Source organism: Theropithecus gelada, chromosome 10 (assembly GCF_003255815.1).
Source record: "Theropithecus gelada isolate Dixy chromosome 10, Tgel_1.0, whole genome shotgun sequence".
NCBI classification, from domain to species: Eukaryota; Metazoa; Chordata; class Mammalia; order Primates; family Cercopithecidae; genus Theropithecus; species Theropithecus gelada.
Genome location: NC_037678.1, coordinates 36,804,882 through 36,832,112, shown reverse-complemented (window position 1 = coordinate 36,832,112; position 27,231 = coordinate 36,804,882).

The window sequence follows — 27,231 nt, the reverse complement described above, 5'->3', positions numbered from 1 at the left end:
ATGAAAAGAAATGTACTCCATGAGTTGCATTCACACATCACAATGCAGTGTCTCAGAATGTTTCTTTCCAGTTTTTATCTGAGAATATGTCCTGTTCCACCATAGCCCTCCATGCGCTCCCAAATATCACTATGCATATTCTTCAAAAACAGTGTTAGCAAACTGCTTCATGAAGAGAAAGGTGAATCTCTGTGAGATGAATGCAGACATCAGAAAGCATTTTCTCAGAAAGATTCTTTCTAGTTTAAATCTGAGGATATTTCCTTTTTCAAAAAACCCTCAATGCATACCCAAATATCACTTTGCAGATTTCACGAAAACATTCTTAGTAAATAGTTTCATGGAGAGAAATATGTAACTCTGTGCCATGAATTCACACATCACAAAGCAGTTTCTCAGAAAGCTTCTTTCTAGTTTTTATCTGACAAGATTTCTTTTTTCGTCATAAGCTTCATTGCGTTAAGCATTATCCTATTGCAGATTTCAAGACAACAGTGTTAACATACTGATCAATGAAAAATAAAGTGTAACTCAGTGAATTGCATTCACACATCACAAGGCAGTTTCTCTGAATGCTTCTTTCCAGATTTTATGTGGGGCTATTTCCTTTTTCACTATGGGCCTCAATGCGCTCCCATATATCACTTTGCAGATTGCACGAAAACAGTGTTAGCAAACTGTTCATGAAGAGAAAGGTGTATCTCTGTGAGTTGATTTCATACATCCCAAACAAGTCTCTCCAAAAGCTTCTTTCTTCTGTTTATTTGAGGACATTTCGTTTGTCACCATAGGCTTCAATGCAATCAAAAATATCCCTTCTCTGATTCTCCAGAAACCGTGGTAACAGACTACTCCATGGAACGAAAATGTAAATCTGTGAGATGAATTCAAATACCAGAAAACAGATTCTCAGCTTCTTTCTAGTTTTTATCAGGAGGATATTTCCTTTTCCACCATAGCCCTGAAGGCGCTCCCAAATATCACCTTGCAGATTCCATGAAAATAGTGTTAGCAAACTGTTTCATGAAGAGGAACGTGTATCTCTGTGAGATGAATTCACACATCACCAATAAGTTTCTGAGAAAGCTTCTTTCTAGTTTTTATCTGAGGATATTTCCTGCTCCACCAGGGCCTTCCATGTGCTCTCAAATATCACTATGCGGTTCCTGAAAAACAGTGTTAGCAAACCGTTCATGTAGAGAAAGGTGTATCTCTGTGAGTTGATATCACACATCATAAACAGGCTTCTCAGAAAATTTCTTTCTCGTGTTTATTTGAGGACATTTCCTTTGTCAACGTAGGCTTCAAGGTGATCCAAAGTATCCCTTCTCAGATTCCCCAAAAACCCTGCTAACAGACTGCTTGCTCCATGGGAAGAAAGTGTAACTCAGTGAGATGAATTCACACATCACAAAGCAGTATCTCAGAAAGCTTCATTCTCCTTTTTATCTGAAGATATATCCTTCGTCACCATAAGCTTCATTGCGCTAAGAATTATGCTACTGCAGATTTCAGGACAACAGTATTAGGAAACTGATCAATGAAAAGAAAAGTGTAACTCTGTGAATTGCATTCACACATCACAATGCAGTTTTGCAGAACGCTTCTTTCCAGTTTTTATCTGAAGATATTTGCTTTTTCACCATAGACCTCAATGTACTCCAAATATCATTTTGCAGATTCCACAAAAGCAGTGTAAGCAAACTACTTCATGAAGAGAAAGGTCAATCTCTGTGAGATGAATGCAGACGTCAGAAAGCAGTTTCTCAGAGAGCTTCTTTCTAGTTTTTATCTGAAGATATTTCCTTTTTCAAAATAGCCCTCAATACGTTCCCAAATATCACTTTGCAGATTCCATGAAAACACTGTTAGCAAACTATTTCATGGCAGAAAGGTGTAACTCTGTGAGATGAATTGACACATCACAAAGCAGTTTCTCAAAGAGCTTCGTTCTCCATTTTATCTGAGGATATATCCTTTTTCACTGTAAGCTTCATTGTGCTAAGAATTATCCTACTGCAGATTTTGGGACAACAGTGTTAACAAACTGATCAATGAAAAGAAAAGTGTAACTCTGTGAGTTGCATTCACACATCACAATGCAGTTTCTCAGAATGCTTCTTTCCAGTTTTTATCTGAGAATATTTCCGGTTCCACCATAGCCCTCCGTACACTCCCAAATATCACTATGCGGATTCCTCGAAAACAGTGTTAGCGAACTGCTTCATGAAGAAAAAGGTGAATCTCTGTGAATTGAATGCAGACATCAGAAAGCACTTTCTCAGAAAGATTCTTTCTAGCTTTTATCTGAGGATATTTCCTGTTCCACCAGAGTCCTCCATGTGTCCCCAAATATCACTATGCAGGTTCCTTGAAAACAGTGTAAGCAAACTGTTCATGTAGAGAAAGGTGTATCTCTGTGAGTTCATTTCACACATCACCAACCAATTTCTCAGAAAGTTTCTTTGTCGTGTTTATTTGAGGACATTTCCTTTGTCAGCGTAGGCTTCAAAGCAATCCAAAGTATCCCTTCTCAGATTCCCCAAAAAGCATGGTAACAGACTGCTTGCTCCATGGGAAGAAAGTGTAACTCTGTGAGGTGAATTCACATATCACAAAGCAGTTTCTTAGAAAGTTTCGTTTTCCTCTTTATCTGAGGCTGTATCCTTTGCCACCGTAAGCTTCATTGCGCTAAGAATTATCCTACTGCAGATTTTAGGACAACAGTGTTAAGAAACTGATCAATGAAAAGTGTAACTCTGTGAGTTGCATTCACACATCACAATGCAGTTTTGCAGAATGCTTCTTTCCGGTTTTTATTTGAAGATATTTGCTTTTTCCCTATAGGCCTCAATGAGCTCCCAAATATCATTTTGCAGATTCCATGAAAACAGTGTAAACAAACTGCTTCATGAAGAGAAAGGGGAAACTCTGTGAGATGAATGTAGATGTTAGAAAGCAGTTTCTCAGAAAGCTTCTTTCTAGTTTTTATCTGAGGATATTTCCTTTTTCACCATAGGCCTCAAGGCGCTCTCAAATATCACTTTGCAGATTCCACAAAAACAGTGCTAGCAAACTGCTTCTTGAAGATAAAGGTGTAACTCTGAGAGATGAATTCAAACATCCCAAAGAAGTTTCTCAGAAAGCTTCTTTCTAGTTTTTATTTAAGGATATTTCCTCTGTCAGCGTCGGCTTCAGTGCGATCTAAAATATCCCTTCTCAAAGTCCCCAAAAACAGGGGTAGCAGACTGCTCCATGAAATGAAAGTGTAAATCTGTGACATGAATTCACATATCAGAAAGCAGTTTCACAGGAAAGTTCTTTCTAGTTTTTATCTGACGATATTTCCTTTTCACCATAGGCCTCAAAGCACCCCCAAATTACACTTTGCAGATTGCACAAAATCAGTGTTAGCAAACCGTTCATGAAGAGAAAGGTGTATCTCCATGAGTTGATTTCACACATCACAAACACGTTTCTCAGAAAGCTTCTTTCTCCTGTTTATTTGAGGACATTTCCTTTGTCAGCGTAGTTTTCAAAGCAATCCAAAATATTCTTTCTCAGATTCCCCAAAAACCATGGTAAAAGACTGCTGGATGAAATGAATGTGTAAATCTGTGTGATGAATTGATGTATCAGAAAACAGTTTCTCAGAAAGCTTCTTTCTAGTTTTTATCTGAGGATATTTCCTTTTTCAAAATAGCCCTCAATGTGTTCCCAAATATCACTTTGCAGATTCCACGAAAACACTGTTAGCAAATTGTTTCATGGAGAGAAAGATGTAACTCTGTGAGATGAATTCACACGTCATGAAGCAGTTTCTCAGAAAGCTTCGTTCTCCATTTTATCTGAGGATATATCCTTTGTCACCATAAGCTTCATTGCGCTAAGAATTATCCTACTGCAGATTCCGGGACAAAAGTGTTAGCAAACTGATTAATGAAAAGAAAAGTGTAACTCTGTGAGTTGCATTCACACATCACAATGCAGTGTCTCAGAATGCTTCTTTCCAGTTTTTAACTGAGAATATTTCCCGTTCCACCATGGCCCTCCATGCACTCCCAAATATCACTATGTGTATTCCTAGAAAACAGTGTTAGAAAACAGGTTCATGAAGAGAAAGGTGAATCTCTGTGAGATGAATGCAGACATCAGAAAGCATTTTATCAGAAAGCTTCTTTCTAGTTTTTATCTGAGGATATTTCCTTTTTCAAAATAGCCCTCAATACGTTCCCAAATATCACTTTGCAGATTCCACGAAAACACTCTTAGTAAACAGTTTCATGGAGAGAAATATGTAACTCTGTGACATGAATTCACACATCACAAAGCAGTTTCTCAGAAAGCTTCTTTCTAGTTTTTAATCTGACGATATTTCTTTTTTTGTCGTAAGCTTCATTGCGTTAAGCATTATCCTATTGCAGATTTCCAGACAACTGTGTTAGTAAACTGATGCATGAAAAGAAAAGTGTAACTCAGTGAATTGCATTCACACATCACAAGGCAGTTTCTCTGAATGCTTCTTTCCAGATTTTATGTGGGGCTATTTCCTTTTTCACTATAGGCCTCAATGCACTCCCATATATCGCTTTGCAGATTGCACAAAAACAGTGTTAGCAAACTGTTCATGAAGAGGAAGGTGTATCTCTGTGAGTTGATTTCACACATCCCAAACAAGTTTCTCCAAAAGCTTCTTTCTTGTATTTATTTGACGACATTTCCTTTGTCACCGTAGGCTTCAATGCAATCAAAAATATCCCTTCTCTGATTCCCCAAAATCCGTGGTAACAGACTGCTCCATGGAACGAAAATGTAAATCTGTGAGATGAATTCAAATACCAGAAAACAGATTCTCAGCTTCTTTCTAGTTTTTATCAGGAGGATATTTCCTTTTCCACCATAGCCCTGAAGGCGCTCCCAATTATCACCTTGAGGATTCCACGAAAAGTGTGTTAGCAAACTGTTTCATGAAGAGAAACGTGTATCTTTGTGAGACGAATTTACACATCACCAACAAGTTTCTGAGAAAGCTTCTTTCTAGTTTTTATCTGAGGATATTTCCGGTTCCACCAGAGCCCTCCATGCGCTGCCAAATATCACTATGCAGGTTCCTTGAAAACAGTGTTAGCTAACTCTTCATGTAGAGAAAGGTGTTTCTCTGTGAGTTTATTTCACACATCACCAACAAGTTTCTCAGAAAGCTTCTTTCTCGTGTTTATTTGAGGACATTTCCTTTGTCAGCATAGGCTTCAGTGCGATCCAAAGTATCCCTTCTCAGGCTCCCCAAAAATCATGGTAACAGACTGCTTGCTCCATGGGAAGAAAGTGTAACTCTGTGTGATGAATTCACACATCACAAAGCACTTTCTTAGAAAACTTCGTTCTCCATTTTATCTGAGGGTATATCCTTTGTCACAGTAAGCTTCATTGTGATAAGAATTATCCTACTGCAGATTTCAGGACAACAGTGTTAGCAAACTGATCAATGAAAAGAAAAGTGTAGCTCTGTGAGTTGCATTCACACATCACAATGCAGTTTCTCAGAATGCTTCTTTCCAGTTTTTGTCTGAGGATATTTCCTTTTTCACCATAGGCCTCAAGGCGCTCTCAATTATTGCTTTGCAGATTCCACAAAAACAGTGTTAACAAACTGCTTCTTGAAGATAAAAGTGTAGCTCTGAGAGATGAATCCAAACATCACAAAGAAGTTTCTCAGAAAGCTTCTTTCTAGTTTTTATTTGAGGATATTTCATCTGTCAGTGTTGGCTTCAGTGCCATCCAAAATATCCCTTGTTAGATTCCCCCAAAACAGGGGTAGCAGACTGGTCAATAAAACGAAAGTGTAACTCTGTGACATGAATTCACATATCAGAAAGCAGTTTCTCAGAAAGTTTCTTTCTAGTTTTTATCTCAGGATATTTCCTTTTTCACAGTAAGCTTCATTGTGCTAAGAATTATCCTATTGCAGATTTCAAGACAACAGTGTTAGCCAACTGAACAATGAAAAGAAAAGTGTAACTCAGTGAATTGCATTCACATATCTCAATGCAGTTTCTCAGAATGCTTCTTTCCAGATTTTATCTGAGTCTATTTCCTTTTTCACTATAGGCCTCAATGCGATCCCAAATAACACTTTGCAGATTGCACTAAAACAGTGTTAGCAAAACGTTCATGAAGAGAAAGGTGTATCTCTGTGAGTTGATTTCACACATCACAAACAGGTTTCTCAGAAAGTTTCTTTCTCGTGATTATTTGAGTACATTTCCTTTTTCAGCATAGTCTTCAAAGCAATCCAAAATATCCCTTCTCAGATTCCCCAAAAACCATGGTAACAGACTGCTGCATGAAACGAATGTGTAAGTCTGTGAGATGAATTGAAGTATCAGAAAACAGTTTCTCAGAAAACTTCCTTCTCCTTTTTATCTGAGGATATATCCTTTGCCATCGTAAGCTTCATTGTGCTAAGAAATATCCTGTTGCAGATTTCAAGAGAACAAGGTAAGCAAACTGATCAATGAAAAGAAAAGTGAAACTGTGAGTTGCATTCACACATCACAATGCAGTGTCTCAGAATGCTTCTTTCCAGTTTTTATCTGAAGATATTTGCTTTTTCACCATACGCCTGAATGCGCTCCCAAATATCATTTTGCAGATTCCACGAAAGCAGTGTAAGCAAACTGCTTCATGAAGGAAAGGTGAATCTCTGTGAGATGAATGCAGACATCAGAAAGCACTTTCTCAGAAAGCTTCTTTCTCATTTTTATCTGAGGATATTTCCTTTTTCAAAATAGCCCTCAATGCGTTCCCAAATATCACTTTGCAGATTCCACGAAAACACTCTTAGCTTACTGTTTCATGGAGAGAAATATGTAACTCTGTGACATGAATTGACACATCACAAAGCAGTTTCTCAGAAAGCTTCTTTCTAGTTTTTATCTGATGATATTTCGTTTTTCACCGTAAGCTTCGTTGCGTATTGCAGATTTCAAGACAACAGTGCTAGTAAACTGATAAATGGAAAAAAATGTGTAACTCAGTAAATTGCATTCACACAGCACAAGGCGGTTTCTCAGAATGCTTCTTTCCAAATTTTATCTGAAGCTATGTCCTTTTTCACTATAGGCCTCAATGCACTCCCATATATCACTTTGCAGATTGCATGAAAACAGTGTTAGCAAACCATTCATGAAGAGAAAGGTGTATCTCTGTGAGTTGATTTCACACATCTGAAACGAGTTTCTCTGAAAGCTTCTTTCTTGTGTTTATCTGAGAACATTTCCTTTGTCACCATAGGCTTCAATGCAATCCAAAATATTCCTTCTCTGATTCCCCAAAAACCGTGGTTACAGACTGCTCCATGGAATGTCAGTGTAACTCTGTGAGAAAGTGTAACTTCTGCTTCATGAAGAGAAAGGTGTAACTCTGTGAGATTAATTCAGAGATCACAAAGAAGTTTCTCCGAAAGCTTCTTTCTCGTTTTTCTCTGAGGATATTTCAGTTCTCAATACACTCCCGTATATCTCATTGCAGATTCTGTGAAAACAGTTTTAGCAAACTTCTCAATGAAAGAAATAGTGTAACTCTGTGAGATAAATTCACACACCACAAAGCAGTTTCTGAGAAGGCTGCTCTCCAGGTTTTATCTGCGAATGTTTCATTTTTCACCGTGGGATTCAATGACATCCAAATATCACTTCTGAGATTCCTCAAAAAGAGTACTAGCCAACTGCTCCATGAAATAGTGGTGTAACACTGTGAAATGAATTCACACCTCACAAAGCAGTTTCTCAGAAAGCTTCATTCCGGTTTATCTCTGAGGATATCCTTGGTCCTTATACTCTTCAAACCCATGAGAAATATCAGTTCTTAGAATCTACAAAACAGTACTAGCAAACAGCTCCATGAAACATAAGTGTAACTCTGTGAGATGAATTCACACATCATAAAGAAGTTTCTAAGCAAGCTTCTTTCTATTTTTTATCTGAGGATATTTCCTTTGTTACCATAAGCTTCATTGCACTAAGAAGTATCCCATTGCAGATTTCAAGAAAACTGTGTTAGTAAACTGATCAATGAAGAGAAAAGTGTAATTCTGTGAGTTGAATTCACACATCACAATGCAGTTTCGCAGAACGCTTTTTTCCAGTTTTTATATGTGGATATTTCCTTTTTCACCATAGGCCTCAAAGCACTGCCAAATATCATTTTGCTGATTCCATAAAAACAGTGCAAGCAAACTTCTCAGAAACCAGTTTCTCAGAAAGCTTCTTTCTAGTTTTTATCTGAGGATATTTCCTTTTTCAAAATAGCCTTCACTACGTTCCCAAATATCATTCTGCAGATTCCACGAAAACACTGTTAGCAAACTGTTTCATGGAGAGAAAGGTGTAACTCTCTGAGATGAATTCACACATCACAAAGAAGTTTCTCAGAAAGCTTCGTTTTCCATTTTATCTGAGGATATATCCTTTCTCACCATAAGCTTCATTGCACTAAGAATTATCCTACTGCAGATTTTGGGACAACAGTGTTAACAAACTGACCAATGAAAAGAAAAGTGTAACTCTGTGAGTTGCATTCACACATCACAATGCAGTTTCTCAGAATGCTTCTTTCCAGTTTTTATCTGAGGATATTTCCTTTTTCACCATAGGCTTCAATGTGCTCCCAATATCATTTTGCAGAATCCACGAAAACACTGTTAGCAAACTGCTAAAGAAAGTTCTTTGTGTTGTGTGAATTCACCTAACAGAGTTACACCTTTCTTTTCACGGCGCAGTTTCCCAAAACTGTTTTCATTGAGCTATTTGATAGGACTGTTTTCATGGAATCTGCAAAGGAGTACTGGGGAGCACTTTGAGGCCTATAGTGGAAAAGGGAATTACCTCAGACAAACACTAGAAAGAAGCTTTCTGAGAAACTGCATTTTGATGTGTGAATTCATCTCACAGAGTTACACCATTCTTTTCATTGAGCAGTTTGTTAACACTGTTTTCGTGGAATCTGCAATAGGATATTTGGGAGCACATTGAAGCCTATGGTGACAAAGGAAATATCCTCAGATATAAACTAGAAAGAATCTCTCTGAGAAATTTCATTGTGATTTGTGAATTCATCTCACAGAGTTACACGATTATTTTAATGGATCAGTTTGGTAGCACTGCTTTTGGGGAATCTGAGATGGGATATTTGGGATCACATTGAAGCCTATGGTGACATAGGAAATATCTTCAGATAAAAACAAGAAATAAAATTTCTGAGAAACTGCTTTGTGATGTGGGAATTTGTTTCAGAGTTACACCATTCTTTTCATTGAGCTGTTTGATAACACTGTTTTCATGGAATCTGCATTACGATATTAGGGAGCACATTGAAGCCTGTGGTCACAAAGGACATATCCACAGATAAAAATAAAAAACAAGCATTCTGAGAAACTGATTTTAGATTTTTGAATTCATCTCAAAGAGTTACTGAAGCCTATGGTGAAAGCAGAAATATCCTCAGATAAAAACTAGAAGGAAGCTTTCTGAGAAAGTTCCTTGTGATGTGTGAATTCACCTGTCAGAGTTACAAATATTTTTTTGTGGAGCAGATTACTAATACTGTTTTCTTTGAATCTGCAATGGGATATTTGGGAGCGCATTGATGGCTATGGTGAAAAAGGATATATCCTCAGATAAAAACTAGTAAGAAGCCTTCTGAGAAACTGCTTTTTGATGTGTGAATTCATCTCACAGAATTAATCTGTTGTTTTCAGTGAGCAATTTGCTAACACTTTTTTCTTGGAATCTGCAATAGGATATTTCAGAGCACATTGAAGCTAACAGTGACAAAAGAAATATCCTCATATAAATACTAGAAGACAGCTTTCTGAGTAACTACTTTGTGATGTTTCAATTCAACTCACAGAGTTACACAATTCTGTTCATGGATCAGTTTGGTAGCAATGTTTTGGGGAATCTGAGAAGGGATATTTGGGATCACATTCAACACTACTGTGTTAAAAGAAATGTCCTCAGATTAGTAGCAGAGAGAAGCTTTCCGAGAAACTGCTTTGTGATGTGTGAATTCACCTCACAGGGTTACACTGTTTTTTTCATTGAGAAGTTTGTTAACACCATTTTCTTGGAATCTGCAATGGTATGTTTCAGAGCACATTGAAGCTTATGGTGACTAACGAAATATCCTCAGAAAAAAAGTAGAAAGAAGCTTTCTGAGAAACTGCTTTGTGATTTGTGAATTCACTTCACTGACTTACATGATGCGTTTCAAAGAGCAGTTTGGTAGCACTGTTTTTGGGGAAGCTGAGAAGCGATTATTTGGATCACATTGAAGCCTGTGGTGACAAAGGAAATATCCTCAGATAAAAACTGGAATGAAGCTTTCTGAGAAACTGCTTTGTGGTGTGTGAATTCATCTCACAGAGTTACACGATTTTTTTGATGGATCAGTTTGGTAGCACTGCTTTTGTGGAATCTGAGAAGGGATATTTGGGATCATGTTGAAGCCTACAGTGACAAAGGAAATATACTCAGATAAAAACTAGAATGAAGCTTTCTGAGAAAGTTCTTTGTGATCTGTGAATTCATCTCTCAAAGATACACCGTTCTTTTCATTGAGCAGTTTGATAACACTGTGTTCGTGGAATCTGCAACAGGATATTTTGGAGCGCTTTGAAGCCTATGGTGACAAAGGAAACATCCTCAGACAAAAACCTAAAAGAAGTTTCTGGGAAACTGCTTTGTGGTGTGTGAATTCATCTCACAGAGTTAAACTGTTCTATTCACTGAGCTGTTTCCTAACACTGTTTTTTAAAATCTGCAATGGGATATTTTTGAGCGCATTGATGCTTATTGTGACAAGGGAAATATTCTCAGACAAAAACTAGATCAAAGCTTTCTAAGAAACCGTTTTGTGATTTTTGAATTCATTTCAAAGAGATCCACCTCATTTTTCATGGCACAGTTTGGTAGCACTGTTTTGGGGGGGTTTCTGACAAGGGATTTCTTCAATTGCTTTGAAACTTATGGAGACCAAAGAAGTATCCTCAGTAAAAGTGAGACAGAAACTTTTTGAGAAACTTCTTTGGGATGTGTAAATTCATCTCAGAGAATTTTGCCATTCTTTTCATTGTGTGGTTTGTTAACATCTTTTTTTGTGGAATCTGCAATGGGATATTCCAGAACATAGAGGAATATGATGAAAAAGGAAATATCCTCAGATAATAACCTGAAAGAAGCTTTCTGAGAAACATCTTTGGGATGTTTAAATTCATCTTAAAGAGTTACACCATTCTTGTCTTGCAGCAGTTTGGTTGCACTGTTTTTGGGGAATCTGAGAAGGGATATTTTGGATTTCATTGAAGCCTATTTTGACAAAGAAAATATCCTCAGATAAAAACTAGAAAGAAACCTTCTGAGAAACTTCTTCCTGATGAGTGAAATCATTGCACAGAGATACATGATTTATTTCTTGGAGCAGTTTGCTAACACTGTTTTCGTGGAATCTGCAATAGGATATTTGGGAGCACATTGAAGCCTTTGGTGACAAAGGAAATATCCTCAGACAGAAACCAAAAAAGAAGCTTTCTGAGAAACTGCTTTCTGATGTGTCAAATCACCTCACAGATTTACACTGTTGTTTTCATCTAGCAGTTTGCTAACACTGTTTTCACGGAAACTGCAAAGGAATATTCACGAGTGTATTGAGGCCTATGGTGAAAAAGGAAATATCCTCAGACAAAAACTAGAAAGAAGCTTTCTGAGAAACTGCTTTTGGGTTGTGTGAGCTTATCTCACAGAGCTACAACATTCATTTCACTGAGCAGTTTGATTACACTTGTGACATGGAATCTGCAGTAGGATATTTCAGAGTGCATTGAAGCCTATGGTGAAAATGGAAATATCCTCAGACAAAAACTAGAAAGAAGCTTTCTGAGAAACTGCTTTGTGATGTGTTAGTTCATCTCACAGAGTTACATGATTCTTTTCATGTGTCAGTTTGGTAGCATTGTTTTTGGGGAATCTAAGAAGGGATATTTTGGATCACTTTGAAGCCTATGGTGACAAAGGAAATATCCTGAGATAAAAGCTGTAAAGAAGCTTTCTGAGAAACTTCCTTGTGATGTGGGAATTCATCTCACAGAGTTACACCTTTGTTTTCATGGAACCGTTTGCTAACATAGTTTTCATGGAATCTGCAAAGGGATATTTGGGAGTGCATTAAGGACTATGGTATAAAAGGAAATTTCCTCAGATGAAAATTGGAAGCTTTCTGAGGAACTGCTTTGTGAATTCAACTCACAAATTTACACTGTTCTTTTCATTGAGCAGTTTGCAAAAACTGTTTTCTAGGAATCTGCAATGGCATATTTTGGAGCGCATTGAAGCTTATTGTGAAAAAGGAAATATCCTCAGAGAAAAACTAGAAAGAAGCTTTCTGTGGAACTGCTTTGTGATGTGAAAATTCATGTAAGAGAGTTACACTGTTCTTTTCATTGAGCAGTTTGCTAACACTGTTTTTTTGGTATCTGCAATGGGATATTTCGGAGTGCATTGAAGCTTATTGTGAAAAAGGACATATCCTCAGACAAAAACTAGAAAGAAACTTTCTGAGAAACTGCTTTGCGATTTGTGAATTCATCTCACAGAATGACAAAATTGAGACCTAAGTTGGAAAAGTAAACACCCACAGATAATAACTAGAAAGAAGCTTTCTGAGAAACTGAATTGTGATTTGTTAATTCATCTCACAGAGTTACATGATTCTTTTCATGGATCAGTTTGGTAGCACTGTTTTTTGGGGAATATAAGAAAAGATGTTTTGGATGGCATTGAAGCCTACGGTGACTAAGTATATATCCCCAGATAAAAACTAGAAAGAAGCTTTCTGAGAAAGTTCTTTGTGGTGTGTGAATTCATCTCACAGAGTTACAGCATTCTTTTCATGGAGCAGTTTGCTAACAGGGTTTTCATGAAATCTGCAAAAGGGTATTTCGGAGCGCATTGAGACCTATAGTGAAAGAGTAAATATCCTTAGATAAAAACTAGAAATAAGCTTTCTGAGAAACTGCTTTGTAACTTGGGAATTCACCTCACAGAGTTACACGATTCTTTTCAAAGAGGTGATTGGTAGCACTGTTTTTGGAGATTGTGAGGAGGATTATTTGGATCGCACTGAAACTAGGTGACAAAGAGAATATACTCTGATAAAAATAATAAAGAAGTTTTCTGAGAAGCTACTTTGTGATGTGGGAATTCATCTCACAGTGTTGCACCTTTCTTTTCATGGAGCAGTTTGCCAACACTGTTTTCATGGAATATGCAAAGGGATATTTGAGGGGCACGTTGAGGCCTATGGTGAATAAGGAAATATCATTAGATCAATACTGGATAGAACCTTCCTGAGAAACTGCTTTGTAATATGTGAATTCATCTCACAGAGTTGCAAAGTTCTTTTCATTTAGCAGTCTGCCAACAATGTTTTTTTGGAATCTGCAATGGAATATTTCACAGTGCATTGAAGCTTACTGTGACTAAGGAAACATCTTCATATAAAAACTATAAAGAAGCTTTCTGAGAAACCGCTTTGTGATGTGTTAATTCATCTCCCAGAGTTTCACGATTATTTAATGGATCAGTTTGGTAGCACTGTTTTAGGGGAAACTGAGAAGGTATATTTTGGATCACATTGAAGCCAATGGTGACAAAGGAAATACACTCAGATAAAAACTAGAAAGAGTCTTTCTGAGAAAGTTTTTTGTGACGTGTGATTTCATCTCACAGACTTACACCATTCCTTTCATTGAGCAGTTAGCTAACACTGTATTTGTGGAATCTGCAATAGGATATTCGGAAGTGCTTTGAAGCCAATGGTGACAAAGAAATAATCAGATAAAAACCAAAAAGAAGTTTTCCGATAAACTGCTTTGTGACATGCGAACTCAACTTACAGACTTACACTGATCTTTTCATTGAGCAGTTTGCTCACACTGTTTTCTTGGAATCTGCAATGGGATGTTTCAGAGCACATTGAAGTTATGGTGACAAGGAAATATCCTCAGAAAGAATCTAGAAAGAAGTTTTTTGAGAAACTGCTTTGTGATGTGTGAATCCATCTCACAGAGTTACATGATACTTTGCATGCAGCAGTTTTGTCACCTTGTTTTTGGGGAATCTGAGAAGGGATATTTTGGATTGCCTTAAAGCTTATGGTGACAAACGAAACATCCTCAGATAAAAACTAGAAAGAAGCTTTCTGAGAAACTTCTTGGTGATGTGTGAATTCAACTCACAGAATTACACCTTTCTTTTCATGGAGCAGTTTGATAGCACTGTTTTCATGGAATCTGCAAAAGGATATTTACGAGTGCATTGAGACCTATGGTGAAAAAGGAATTACACTCAGATAAAAACTAGAAAGAAGCTTTGTGAGAAACTACTTTGTGAAGTGTGAATTCATCTCACAGGGTTACACTGTCCTTTTCAGTCAGCAGTTTCTTAACACTGTTTCCTTGGAATCTTCAGTGGGATATTTTGGAGTGCATTGAAGCTTAGGGTGACAAACGAAATATCTTCATATAAAAATAGGACGAAGCTTTCTGAGAAACTGCTTTGTGATGTTTAATTCATCTGCCAGATTTACATGATTCTTTTCATGGATCAATTTATTAGCACTGTTTTTGGGGAATCTTGGAAGGGATATTTGGATCACATTGAAGCCTATGGTGACAAAGGAGATATCCTTAGGTAAAAACTGGAAAGAAGCTTCCTGAGAAACTGCCTTCTGATGTGTGAATTCATCTCCCAGATTTACATCTCCCGGTTTCTTTTCATGGAGTAGTTTGCTAACAGTGTTTTCATGGCATCTGCAAAGGGATATTAGGGAGCACATTGAGGTCTATAGTGAAAAAGGAAATATCCTCATAGAAAAACTAGAAAGAAGTTTTTTGAGAATCTACTTTGTGATGTTTGAATTCAAGGCAGAGAGTTACACTGCACCTTTCATGGAGTAGTATGCTAACACTGTTTTCTTGGAATCTACAATGGCATATTTTGGAGTATATTGAAGCTTATGGTGACAAAGGAAATATCCTCATATAAAAACTAGAAAGAAGCCCTCTGAGAAACTGTTTTATGATATGTTAATTCATCTCAGAGAGATACACGATTCCTTTCATGGATCAGTTTGGTAGCACTGTTTTGGGGGAATCTGAGAAGGGATATTTTAGATTTCCATGAAGCCTATGGTGACTAAGGAAATATCCTCAGATGAAAACTAGAGAGAAGCTTTCTGAGAAAGTTCTTTGGGTTGTGTGAATTCATCTCACAGAGATACACCTTTCTTTTCATGGAGCAGTTTGCAAACACTGTTTTTGTGGAATCTGCAAAGGGATATTTTTGGGCACATTGAGGCCTATGGTGAAAATGGAAGTGTCCTCAGATAAAACTAGAAAGAAGTTTTCTGAGAAACTGCTTTGTGATGGGTGAATTCATCTCACAGAGCTATGCCGTGCTTTTCTTTGAGTCTTTTGACAACACAGTTTTCATGGAGTCTGCAATAGGATATTTGGGAGTGCAACAAAGTATTTGATGACAAAGGAAATATCCTCATAGAAAAACCACAAAGAGGGCCAGGCGTGGTGGCTCAAGCCTGTAATCCCGGCACTTTGGGAGGCCGAGATTGGTGGATCACGATGTCAGGAGATTGAGACCATCCTGGCTAACATGATGAAACCCTGTCTCTACTAAAAATACAAAAAACTAGCTGGGCGAAGTGGCGGGCACCTGTAGTCCCAGCTACTTGGGAGACTGAGTCAGGAGAATGGCGTAAACCTGGGAGGTGGAGCTTACAGTGAGCTGAGATCTGGCCACTGTACTCCAGCCTGGGTGGCAGAACAAGACCCCACCTCAAAAAAAAAAAAAAAAAAGAAAAGAAAAGAAAAAAAAAAGAAAGAAAGAAAAACCACAAAGAAGCTTTCTGGGAAACCAATTTGTGATGTGATAATTTATCTCAAAGAGTTACACAATTCTTTTCATGGATCAGTTTGGTAGCACTGTTTTTGGGGAACCTGAGAAGGGGTATTTTTGATAGCATGGAAGCCTAAAGTAACTAAGGAAATATCATCAGATAAAAGCTAGAAAGGAGCTTTCTGAGAAAATTCTTTGTGATATGTGAATTCATCTCACAGAGTTAATTGTTCTTTACAAGGAGCAGTTCACTAACACTGTTTTCATGAATATGTAAAGGGATATTTTGGAGGGCATGGACGCCTATGGTGAAAAAGGAAATATCCTCAGATAAAAACTAGAAAGAAGCTTTCTGAGAAAGTGCTTTGTGATGGGTGAACTCATTTCCAGAGCTACATTGTGCTTTTCTTTGAACCATTTGATAACACTGTTTTTGCAGAGTCTGCAATAGGATATTTCAGAGTGCTTTGAAGCCTATTGTGACAAAGGAAATATCCTCAGAAAACAAGTTAAAAGAAGCTTTCTGAGAAACTGCTTTTTGTTGTGTGAATTCATCTCACAACGTTACACTGTTCTGTTCATGGATCAGTTTACTAACACTGTTTTCTTGGAATCTGCAATGGGATATTTCAGAATACATTTAAGTTTATGGTGACAAAGGAAATATTCCGAGACAAAAACTAGAAAGAAGCTTTCTGAGGAACTGCTTTGTGATTTTTGAAATCATCTCACAGAGTTATACCTTTCTTTTCATGGAGCAGTTTGGTAGTCCTGTTTTTGGAGAATCTAAGAAGGGAGATTTTGGATCACATTGAAGCCTGTGGTGTCAAAGGAAATATTCTCAGATTGAAACTAGAAAGAAGCTTTCAGAGAAACTTCTTTGTAATGTGTGAATTCACCTCACAGAGTTACAATTTTCTTTTCATGGAGCAGTTTGATAACACTGTTTTTGTGAAACCTGCAAAGAAATATTTTAGAGTGCACTGAGGCCTATGCTGAAAAAGGAAATATCCTCAGATTAAAACTAGAAGGAAGCTTTCTGAGAAACTTCTTTGTGATGTGTGTATTCATCTCACAGAGTTACACTGTTGTTTTCATTGAGAAGTTTGCTAACACTGTTTTCTAGGATCTGCAATGGGATACTTCAGAGTGCATTGAAGCTTATGGTGACAAAGGAAATATATTCATATAAAAACTAGAAAGAAGCTTTCTAAGAAACCACTTTGTGATGTGTTAATTCATCTCCCAGAGTTACACAATTCTTTTCATGGATCAATTTTTTAGCACTGTTTTTGGGAATCTGAGTAAGGATATTTTGGATAGCATTGAAGCCTCAGGTGTCAATAAATTATCCTCAGATAAAAACTAGAAAGAAGCTTTCTGAGAAAGGCACTGTTGTTGTGTGAATTCATCTCACAGAGTTACACCTTGGTTTCCATGGAGCAGTTTGCTAACACTGTTTTTGTGGAATCTGCAAAGGAATACTTGGGACTGCATTGAGGCCTATAGTGAAAAAAGAATTATTCTCAGATAAAAACTAGAAACAAACTTTGTGAGAAACTACTTTGTGATGTGTGTATTCATCTAACAGAGTATCACCTTTCTGTTCATGGAGCAGATTGCTAACACAGTTTGAGTGGAATCTGCAAAGGGATGTTTGGGAGCACATTGAGGCCCATGGTGAAAAAGGAAATATCCTCAGAGAAAAAGTAGAAAGAAGCTTTCTGAGAAACGGATTCATGATGTGTAATTTCATCTTACAGATTTACACTGTTAATTTCATTGAGCCATTTGCTAACACAGTTTTCCTGGAGGCTACAATGGGATATTTTGGAGCACATTGACACTTATGGTGACAAAGGAAATATCCTCATATAAAAACTAGAAAGAAACTTTCTAAGAAACCTCTTTGTGATATGTTAATTCATCTGACAGAGTTACACAATTCTCTTCATGGATCAGTTTTTGGGGAATCTAAGAAGGGATATTTTGGATTGCATTGAAGCCTATGGTGATGAAGGAGATATCCTCAGATAAAAACTAGAAAGAATCTTTCTGAGAAAGTTCTTTGTGATGTTTGAATTCATGTCACAGATTTACACCTTTCTATTCATGAAGCCGTTTTCTTTGAATCTGTGGAGGGATATTTGGGAGAGCATTGAGGCCTATAGTGAAAAACGAAATATCGTTGGATAAAAACTAGAAAGATTTCTGAGAAAGTGCTTTGTGATATGTGAATTCATCTTACAGAGTTACACCATTCTTTTCATTGAGCAGTTTGATAGCACTGTTTTTGTGGAATCTGCAATATGAAATTTGAGAGTGCATTGTAGCCTATGGTGACAAAGGAAATATCCTCAGTTGAAAACCAAAAAGAAGCTTTCTAAGAGAGTGCTTTATGTTGTGTCAATTCATCTCACAGAGTTACACCATTCTTTTCATGGAGCAGTTTGCTAACACTGTTATCGTGGAATCTGCGAAGGGATTTTTGGGAACGATTTGATGCCTATTGTGAAAAAGCAAATATCCTCAGATAAAAACTAAACAGATGCTTTCTGAGAAACTGCTTTGTGATGCATGAATTCATCTCATAGAGTTACATTGTTCTTTTCGTGGAGCAGTTGCTAACACTGTGTTCTTGGAATCTGCAATAGGATATTTCAGAGTGCATTGACGCTTTTGGTGACAAAGTAAATATCCTCACATAAAAACTGGAAAGAAGCTTTCCGAGAAAGTGCTTTATGATGTCTTAATTCATTTCACGGAATTACATGATTCTTTTCATGGATCAGTTTGGGAGCATTCTTTTTCAGGAATCTGAGAAGGGATATTTGGGATTGCATTGAAGCCTGTGGTGACAAAGGAAATATCCTCAGATAAAAACTAGAAAGGATCTTTCTGAGAGAGTACTTTGTGATATGTCAATTCTTCTCACAGTGTTACACCTGTTTTTTTTTTTTATGGAGTAGTTTGCTAACACTGTTTTCATGGATTCTGCAAAGGGATATTTGGGAATGTATGGAGGATTATGGTGATAAAGGAATTATGCTCTGATAAAAACAAAAAATAAGGTTTCTGTGAAACTGCTTTGTGATGTGTAAATTCATCTCACAGAGTTACACCGTACTTTTCATTGGGAAGTTTGCTAACACTTCTTGCATGGAATCTGCAATAGGATATTTGTGAGCACATTGAGGCCTATGGTGAAAAGTAAAATATCCGCAGACAAAAAATAGAAAGAAGTTTTCATAGAAAATTCTTTCTTATTTGTGAATTCATGTCACAGAATTACACGATCCTTTTCATGAAGCAATTTGTTAACACTGTTTTCGTGGAAACTGCAAATGGATATTCAGGAGTGCATTGATTCCTCTGGTGATAAAGGAAATATCCTCAGACAAAAACTAGAAAGAAGCTATCTGAGAAACTTCTTTGGGATGTGTGAATTCATCTTACAGAGTTGCACTGTTCTGTTCATTGAGCAGTTTGATAACACTGTTTTTGTGGAATCTGCAATAGGATATTTGGGAGCACATTGAAGCCTATGGTGACAAAGGAAATATCCTCAGATGAAAACCAGAAAGCTTTCTGTGAAATGCTTTGGGATGTGTGAATTCATCTCACAGCATTACACCATTCTTTTCACTGAGAAGTTTGCTAACACTTTGTTCGTGGAAACTGCAATGGGATATTCGGGAGTTCATTGAGGAATATGGTGAAAAAGGAAACATGATCAGATAAAAACTAGAAAGAAGGTTTCCGAGAAACTGCTTTGTGATGTGTGAATTCATCTCACAGTGTTACACCATTATTTTCATGGAATAGTTTGGTAGCCTGTTTTTGGGGAATCTGAGAAGGGATATTTTGTATCACATTGAAAACTATGGTGACAAAGGAAATATCCTCAGATAAAAACAATAAAGAATCTTTCTGAGAAATCTTCTTTGTGATGTGTGAATTCATCTCACAGATTTACACCTCCTTTTCATGGAGCAGTTTGCTAACACTATTTTTGTGGAATCTGGAAAGGGATATTCTTGAGAGCATTGAGGCAAATGGTGACAAAGAAATTATCCTCAGACAAAAACTAGATGGATGCTTTCTGAGAAATTGCTTTGTGATGTGTGTATTCACATCACAGAATTACACGATTCTATTCTTGGAACAGTTTGCTAACACAGTTTTTGTGGAATCTGCAATAGGATATTTGGGAGCACATTGAAGCCTATGTTGACAAACGAATTATCCTCAGACAAAAACCAAAAAGAAGCTGTCTGGGAAACTACTTCATGATGTGAATTTATCTCACAGATTTAAAACTTTGGTTCATGGAGCAGTTTGTTAACACTGTTTTCATGTAATCTGCAAAGGGTTATCTGGGAGCACATTGAGGCCTATAGTGAAAAAGGAAATATCCTCAGATAAAAACTAGAAAGAAGCTTTCTGAGAAACTGCCTTGTGATGTGTGAGTTCATCTTACATAGTTATACTATTCTTTTCATTGGGCAGTTTGATAACACTTTTTTCGTGGAATCTGCAATAGAATATTTCAGAGGTCATTGAAGCCTATGGTGACAAAGGAAATATCCTCTGACAAAAACCAAAAGGAAACTTTCTGTTAAACAGCTTTGTGATGTGTGAATTCATCTCACAGAGTTACACCATTTTTTTCATTAAGAAGCTTGCTAACACCTTTTTCGTTGGATTTGCCATGGGATATTCAGGAGCACCTTGAAGAATATGGTGAAAAAGGAAATATCCTCAGATAAAAAATAGAAACTTTCTGAGAAACAGTTTTGTGAAGTGTGAATTCTTCTTACAGAGATATACTGTTCTTTTCATGGATCAGTTTGGTAGCACTGTTTTTGGGGAGTCAGAGAAGGGATATTTTAAATGGCATTGTAGCCTATGGTGACAAAGGAGATATCCTCAGATTAAAAACTAGAATGAAGCCCTCTGAGAAACTGCTTTGTGATATGTGATTTTACCTCACCGAGTTACACCATGATTTTCACTGAGTAGTTTGATAACACTGTTTTCTTGGAATCTGCAATGGGATATTTCAGAGCACATTGAAGCTTATGGTGACAAAGGAAACATCCTCATGTAAAATCTTGAAAGAAGCGTTCTGAGAAACTGATTTGTGATGTGTTAATTCACTTCACAAAGTTACAAGTTTCTTTTCAGGGAACAGTTTGGTGGTACTATTTATGGGGAATCTCGGAATGGATATTTGGGATCGCATTGAAGCATATGGCGACAAAGGAAACATCCTCAAGTAAAAACTAGAAATAAGCTCGCTGAGAAAGTTCTTTGTGAAGTGTCAATTCCTCCTCACAGAATCACACCTGCCTTTTCATAGAGAAGTTTCCTAACACGGTTTTCATGAAATCTGCAAAGGGGTATTTGGGAGCTCATTGAGGCCTATAGTGAAAAAGGAAATATCCTCAGATAAAAACTAGAAAGAAGCTTTCTGAGAAAGTGCTTTTTGATGTGTGAGTTCATCTGACAGGTGACACCATTCTTTTCATTGAGCAATTTGATAACAGTGTTTTCATGGTATCTGCAATAGGATATTTGGGAGTGCTTTGAAGCTTGCAGTGACAAAGGAAATATCCTCAGATAAAAACCAAAATAAGCTTTCTGTGAAACTGCTTTGTGATGTGTCTATTCATCTCACAGTGTTACAATGTTCTTTTCATTGAGAAATTTGCTAACAATTTTTTCGTGGAATCTGCAAAGGGATAATTGGTAGTTCATTGAGAAATATGGTGAAAAAGTAAATATCCTCAGATAAAAACTAGAAAGAAGCTTTCTGAGAAAGAGCTTTGTGATGTGTGAATTCATCTCACAGAGATACACCATTCATTTCATGGATCAGTTTCATTGCACTGTTTTTGGGGAATCTGAGAAGGGGTATTTTTGATCACTTTGAATCCAATGGTGACAAAAGAAATATCCTCAGATAAAAACTAGAAAGAGACTTTCTGAGAAAGTTCTTTATGATGTCTGAATTCATCTCATAGAGTTACACCTTCCTTTTCATGGAGCAGTTTACTAACACTGTTTTCATTTATTCTGCAAAGGATATATGGGAGTGTGCTTTTTGATGTGTGAGTTCATCTGACAGATTACACTGTTCTTTTCATTGAGCAATTTGATGACACTGCTTTCTTGGAATCTGCAATAGGATATTTGGGAGCACATTGAAGACTTTGGTGACCAAGGCATTATCCTCACATGAAAACCAAAAAGAAGCGTTCTGTGAAACTGTTTTATAATGTGTGAATTCATCTCATAGATTTACACTGTTCTTTTCATTGAGCAGTTTGCTAACACTGTTTTCTTCGCATCTGCAATGGGATATTTTGGAGTACATTGATAGTGATGGTGACAAAGGAAATATCCTCAGACAAAAACCAGAAAGAAACGTTCTGAGAAACTGACTTGTGATTCGTGAATTCATCTCACACAGTTACACTATACGTTTCATGGAGCAGTTTAGTGGCACTGTTTTTGGGGAATATGCAATGGGCTATTTGGGAGCACATTGAGGCCTATTGTGAAAAAGGAAGTATTCTCAGACAATAATTAGAGAGATGCTTCCTGAGAAATATCTTTGTGATTTGTGAATTCATCTCATGGAGTTATACCTTTGTTTTCCTGGAGAAGTTTGGTAGCACTGTTTTTGGGGAATCTGAGAAGAGGTATTTTGGATGGCATTGAAGCCTATGGTGAAAAAGGAAATATCCTCAGATAAAAAATATAAAGAAGGTTTCTGGCCGGGCACGGTGCCTCAAGCCTGTAATCCCAGCACTTCGGGAGGCCGAGACGGGCGGATCACGAGGTCAGGAGATCGAGACCATCCTGGCTAACACGGTGAAACCCCATCTCTACTAAAAATATAAAAATCTAGCTGGGCGAAGTGGTGGGCAATTGTAGTCCCAGCTACTTGGGAGGCTGAGTCAGGAGAATGGCATAAACACGGGAGGTGGAGCTTGCAGTGAGCCGAGATCTGGCCACTGTACTCCAGCCTGGGCGGCAGAACAAGACTCCATCTCAAAAAAAAAAAAAAAAGTTTCATGATTCTTTTCATGGATCAGCTGGGTAGCACTGTTTGTGGGTTATCTGAGAAGGGATATTTGGGATCACTTTGAAGCCTATGATGACAAAGGAAATATCCTCAGATAAAAACTAGACAGAAGTTTTCTGAGAAGCTGCTTTGTGATGTGTGAATTCATCTCACAGAGGAACACCTTCCTTTTCAGGGGGCTATTTGCTAACACTCTTTTCGTGGAATCTGCAAAGGGACATTTGGGAGCGCATTGGGGAATATGGTATAAATCTAAATATCCTCAGACAAAAACTAGAAAAATGCTCTCTGAGAAACTGCTTTGTGATGTGTGAATTCATCTCACAGAGTTACACTGTTCTTTTCAATGAGCAGTTTGCCAACACTGTTTTCATGGAATCTACAAAGGGATATATGGGAGCTCATTGAGGCCTGTAGTGAAAAAGGAAATATCCTCAGATAAAAACAAGAAAGAAGTTCTCTGAGAAACTACATTTTGACGGGTGAATTCATCTTACAGAGTTACACCATTCTTTTCCTTCAGCTGTTTGGTAACACTGTTTTCATGGAATGTGCAATAGGATATTTGAGAGCACATTGAAGCCTATGGTGACAAAGGTAATATCCTCAGATAAAAATGTAAAGAATCCTTCTAAGAAACCACTTTGTGATTTTGAATTCTTCTCACAGAGTTACATGATTCTTTTCATGGATCATTTTGTAGCACTGTTTTCGGGGAATCTGAGAAGGGATATTTTGGATCACATTGAAGCCTATGGTAACAAGGAAATATCCTCAGACAAAAACTGGAAAGAAGGTTTCTGAGAAAGTTCTTTGTGATGTGTGAATTCATCTTGTAGTGTTACACCTTCCTTTTCATGGAGCGGTTTACTATCACTGTTTTCATGGAATCCGCAAAGGGACATTTGGGAGTGCATTGAGGCCTATGACAAAAAAGGAAATATCCTCAGATAAAAAGTACAAAGAAACTTTCTGAGAAACTGCTTTGTGATGTGTCAATTCAACTCATGATGTTACACTCTTCTTTTCATGGTGCAGTTTGCTAACACTGTTTTCTTGGAAGCTGCATTGGGATATTTCAGAGCACCTTGAAGCTTATGGTAATGAAGGAAACATCCTCAGATAAAAAACAGAAAGAAACTTTCTGAGAAACTGTTTTGTGATGTTTGATTTCATCTCACAAAGTTACACTGTTCTTTTCATTGATCAGTTTGCTAACACTGTTTTCTTGGAATCTGCACGGGGATATTTTGGAGTGCATTGAAGCTTATAGTGACAAAGGAAATATCCTGAGACAAAAACTACATAGAAGCTTTCTGAGGACCTGCTTTTTGATTTGTGAATTCATCTCACAGAGTTACAATGTAACTCTCACAGAGTTACAATGAAATTTACATTGAGCTGTTTGAGCACAGTCTTTTCATGGAACCTGCAAAGGGATATTTGGGAGCACATTGAGGCCTATGGTGACACAGGAAATATCCTCAGGTATAAACTAGAAAGAAGCTTCCTGAGGAACTGCTTCATGATGTGTGAATTCATCTCACAGTGTTTCTCTGTTCTTTTCATTGGGCAGTTTGCTAACACTGTTTTCTTGGAAAGTGCAATGGGAAATTTTAGAGCTCATTGAGCTTATGGTGACATAGGAAATATAGAAAAAGCAGAAAGAAGGTTTCTGGGATACCATTTTGTGATGTGTTAGTTCATGTCACAGAGTTACACGATTCTTTTCATGGATCAGTTTGGTAGCACTCTTTTTGGGGAATCTGAGAGGGGATATTTTAGATGGCATTTAAACCTATGGTGACAAAGGAAACATTCTCAGGTAAAAACTAGAAAGGAGGTTTTTGAGAAAGTTCTTTGTGATGTGTGAATTCAACTCACAGAGTTACACGTTTCTTTTCATGGAACAGTTTGGTAACACTGTTTTTGGGGAATCTCAGAAGGGATACTGAGGATCACATTGAAGCCTACAGTGACAAAGGAAATATCCTCAGATAAAAACTAGAAAGAAGCTTCCTGAGAAACCTCTTGGTGATGTGTGAATTCGTCTCACAGAGTTTCAGATTTCTTTTCATGAAGCAGATTGCTAACACTGTTTTTGTGGAATCTGCAAAGGGATATTTGGAAACACATCGTGGCCTATGGTAAAAGAAATTAAGTATTCCCAGGTAAAAACTAGAAAGAAGCTCTCTGAGAAACTGCTTTGTGATGGGTGAATTCATCTCAGAGAGTTACACCATTCTTTTCCTTGAGTTGTTTGTTAACACTGCTTTCATGGAATGTGCAATAGGATATTTGAGAGCACATTGAAGCCTATGGTGACAAAGGAAATATTCTAAGATAAAAATTAGAAAGAAGTTTATGACAAAGTTCTGTGTGAAGTGTGAATTCATGTCACAGTGTTACACCTTACTTTTCATGGAGCAGTTTGCTACCACTGTTTTCATGGCATCTGCAAAGGGATATTTAGGAGCACATTAAGGCCTATGATGGAAAAAGGAATATCCTCAGATAAAAAGGAGAAAGAAGCTTTCTGAGAAACTGCTTTCCAATGTGTGAATTTATCTCATGGTGTTACACTGTTCTTTTCATGGAGCAGTTTGCTAACATTGTTTTCTTGGAAGCTGCAATGAAACATTTCAGAGCACCTTGAAACTTATGGTTTGAAAGGAAACATCCTCAGATTAAAAAACAAAAAAAATCTTTTGAAGAAACTGCTTTGCCATGTTTGAATTCATCTCACCAAGTTACACTGTTCTTTTGATTGATGAGATCGCTAATGCTGTGTTCTTGGAAGCTGAAATGGGATACTTCAGAGAGCCTTGAAGCTTATGATGACAAAGGAAATGCCCTCAGATAAAAAGTAGAAAGAAGCTTTCTGAGAAACTGCTTTGTGATGTGTGAATTCATCTTACACAGTTACACCTTTCTTTCCATGGAGTCGTTTGCTAACACTGTTTTCATGGAATCTGCAAAGGGATATTTGGGAGCACATTGAGGCCTACAGTGAAAAAAGAAATATCCTCAGACAAAAACTAGAAAGAAGCTTTCTGAGAAACTGCTTTGTGATGTGTAAATTCATCTCACTGAGGTATATGATTCTTTTCATATAGAATATAGAAATATAGAAATATAGAAAATATAGAAATATAGAAATATAGAAAAAGCAGAAAGAAGGTTTCTGGGATACCATTTTGTGATGTGTTAGTTCATGTCACAGAGTTACACGATTCTTTTCATGGATCAGTTTGGTAGCACTCTTTTGGGGAATCTGAGAAGGGATATTTGGGAAAACACTGAAGTCTATGATGACAAAGGAAATAACCTCAGATAATAATTAGAAAGACTCTGAGAAAGTTCTTTGTGATGTGCAAAATCATTTCATAGAGTTACACCATTGTTTTCACTGAGTAGCTTGTGAAAACAGTTTTTGTGTTATCTGCAAAGGGATATTTGGGGGCGCATCAAGGACTATAGTGAAAAAGGAAATATCCTCAGATAAAAACTAGAAAGAAGCTGTCTGAGAAACTGCTTTGTGATGTGTGAATTCATCTCACAGAGTTACACTCTTCTTTTCATTGAGAAGTTTCTTTTTTTTTTACAATTTTTATTTTTTTATTATTTTTTAATTTTATTATTTATTTATTTATTTATTTATTTTTATTATTATTATACTTTAAGTTCTAGGGTACATGTGCATAACGTGCAGGTTTGTTTCATATGTATACTTGTGCCATGTTGTTGTGCTGCACTCATCAACTCGTCATTTACATCAGGTATAACTCCCAATGCAATCCCTCCCCTCTCCCCCCTCCACATGATAGGCCCCAGTGTGTGATGTTCCCCTTCCCGAGTCCAAGTGAGCTCATTGTTCAGTTCCCACCTGTGAGTGATAACATGCAGTGTTTGGTTTTCTGTTCTTGTGATAGTTTGCTAAGAATGATGGTTTCCAGCTGCATCCATGTCCCCACAAAGGACACAAACTCATCCTTTTTTATGGCTGCATACTATTCCATGGTGTATATGTGCCACATTTTCTTAATACAGTCTGTCACTAATGGACATTTGAGTTGATTCCAAGTCTTTGCTATTGTGAATAGTGCTGCAATAAACATACGTGTGCATGTGTCTTTATAGCAGCATGATTTATAATCCTTTGGGTATATA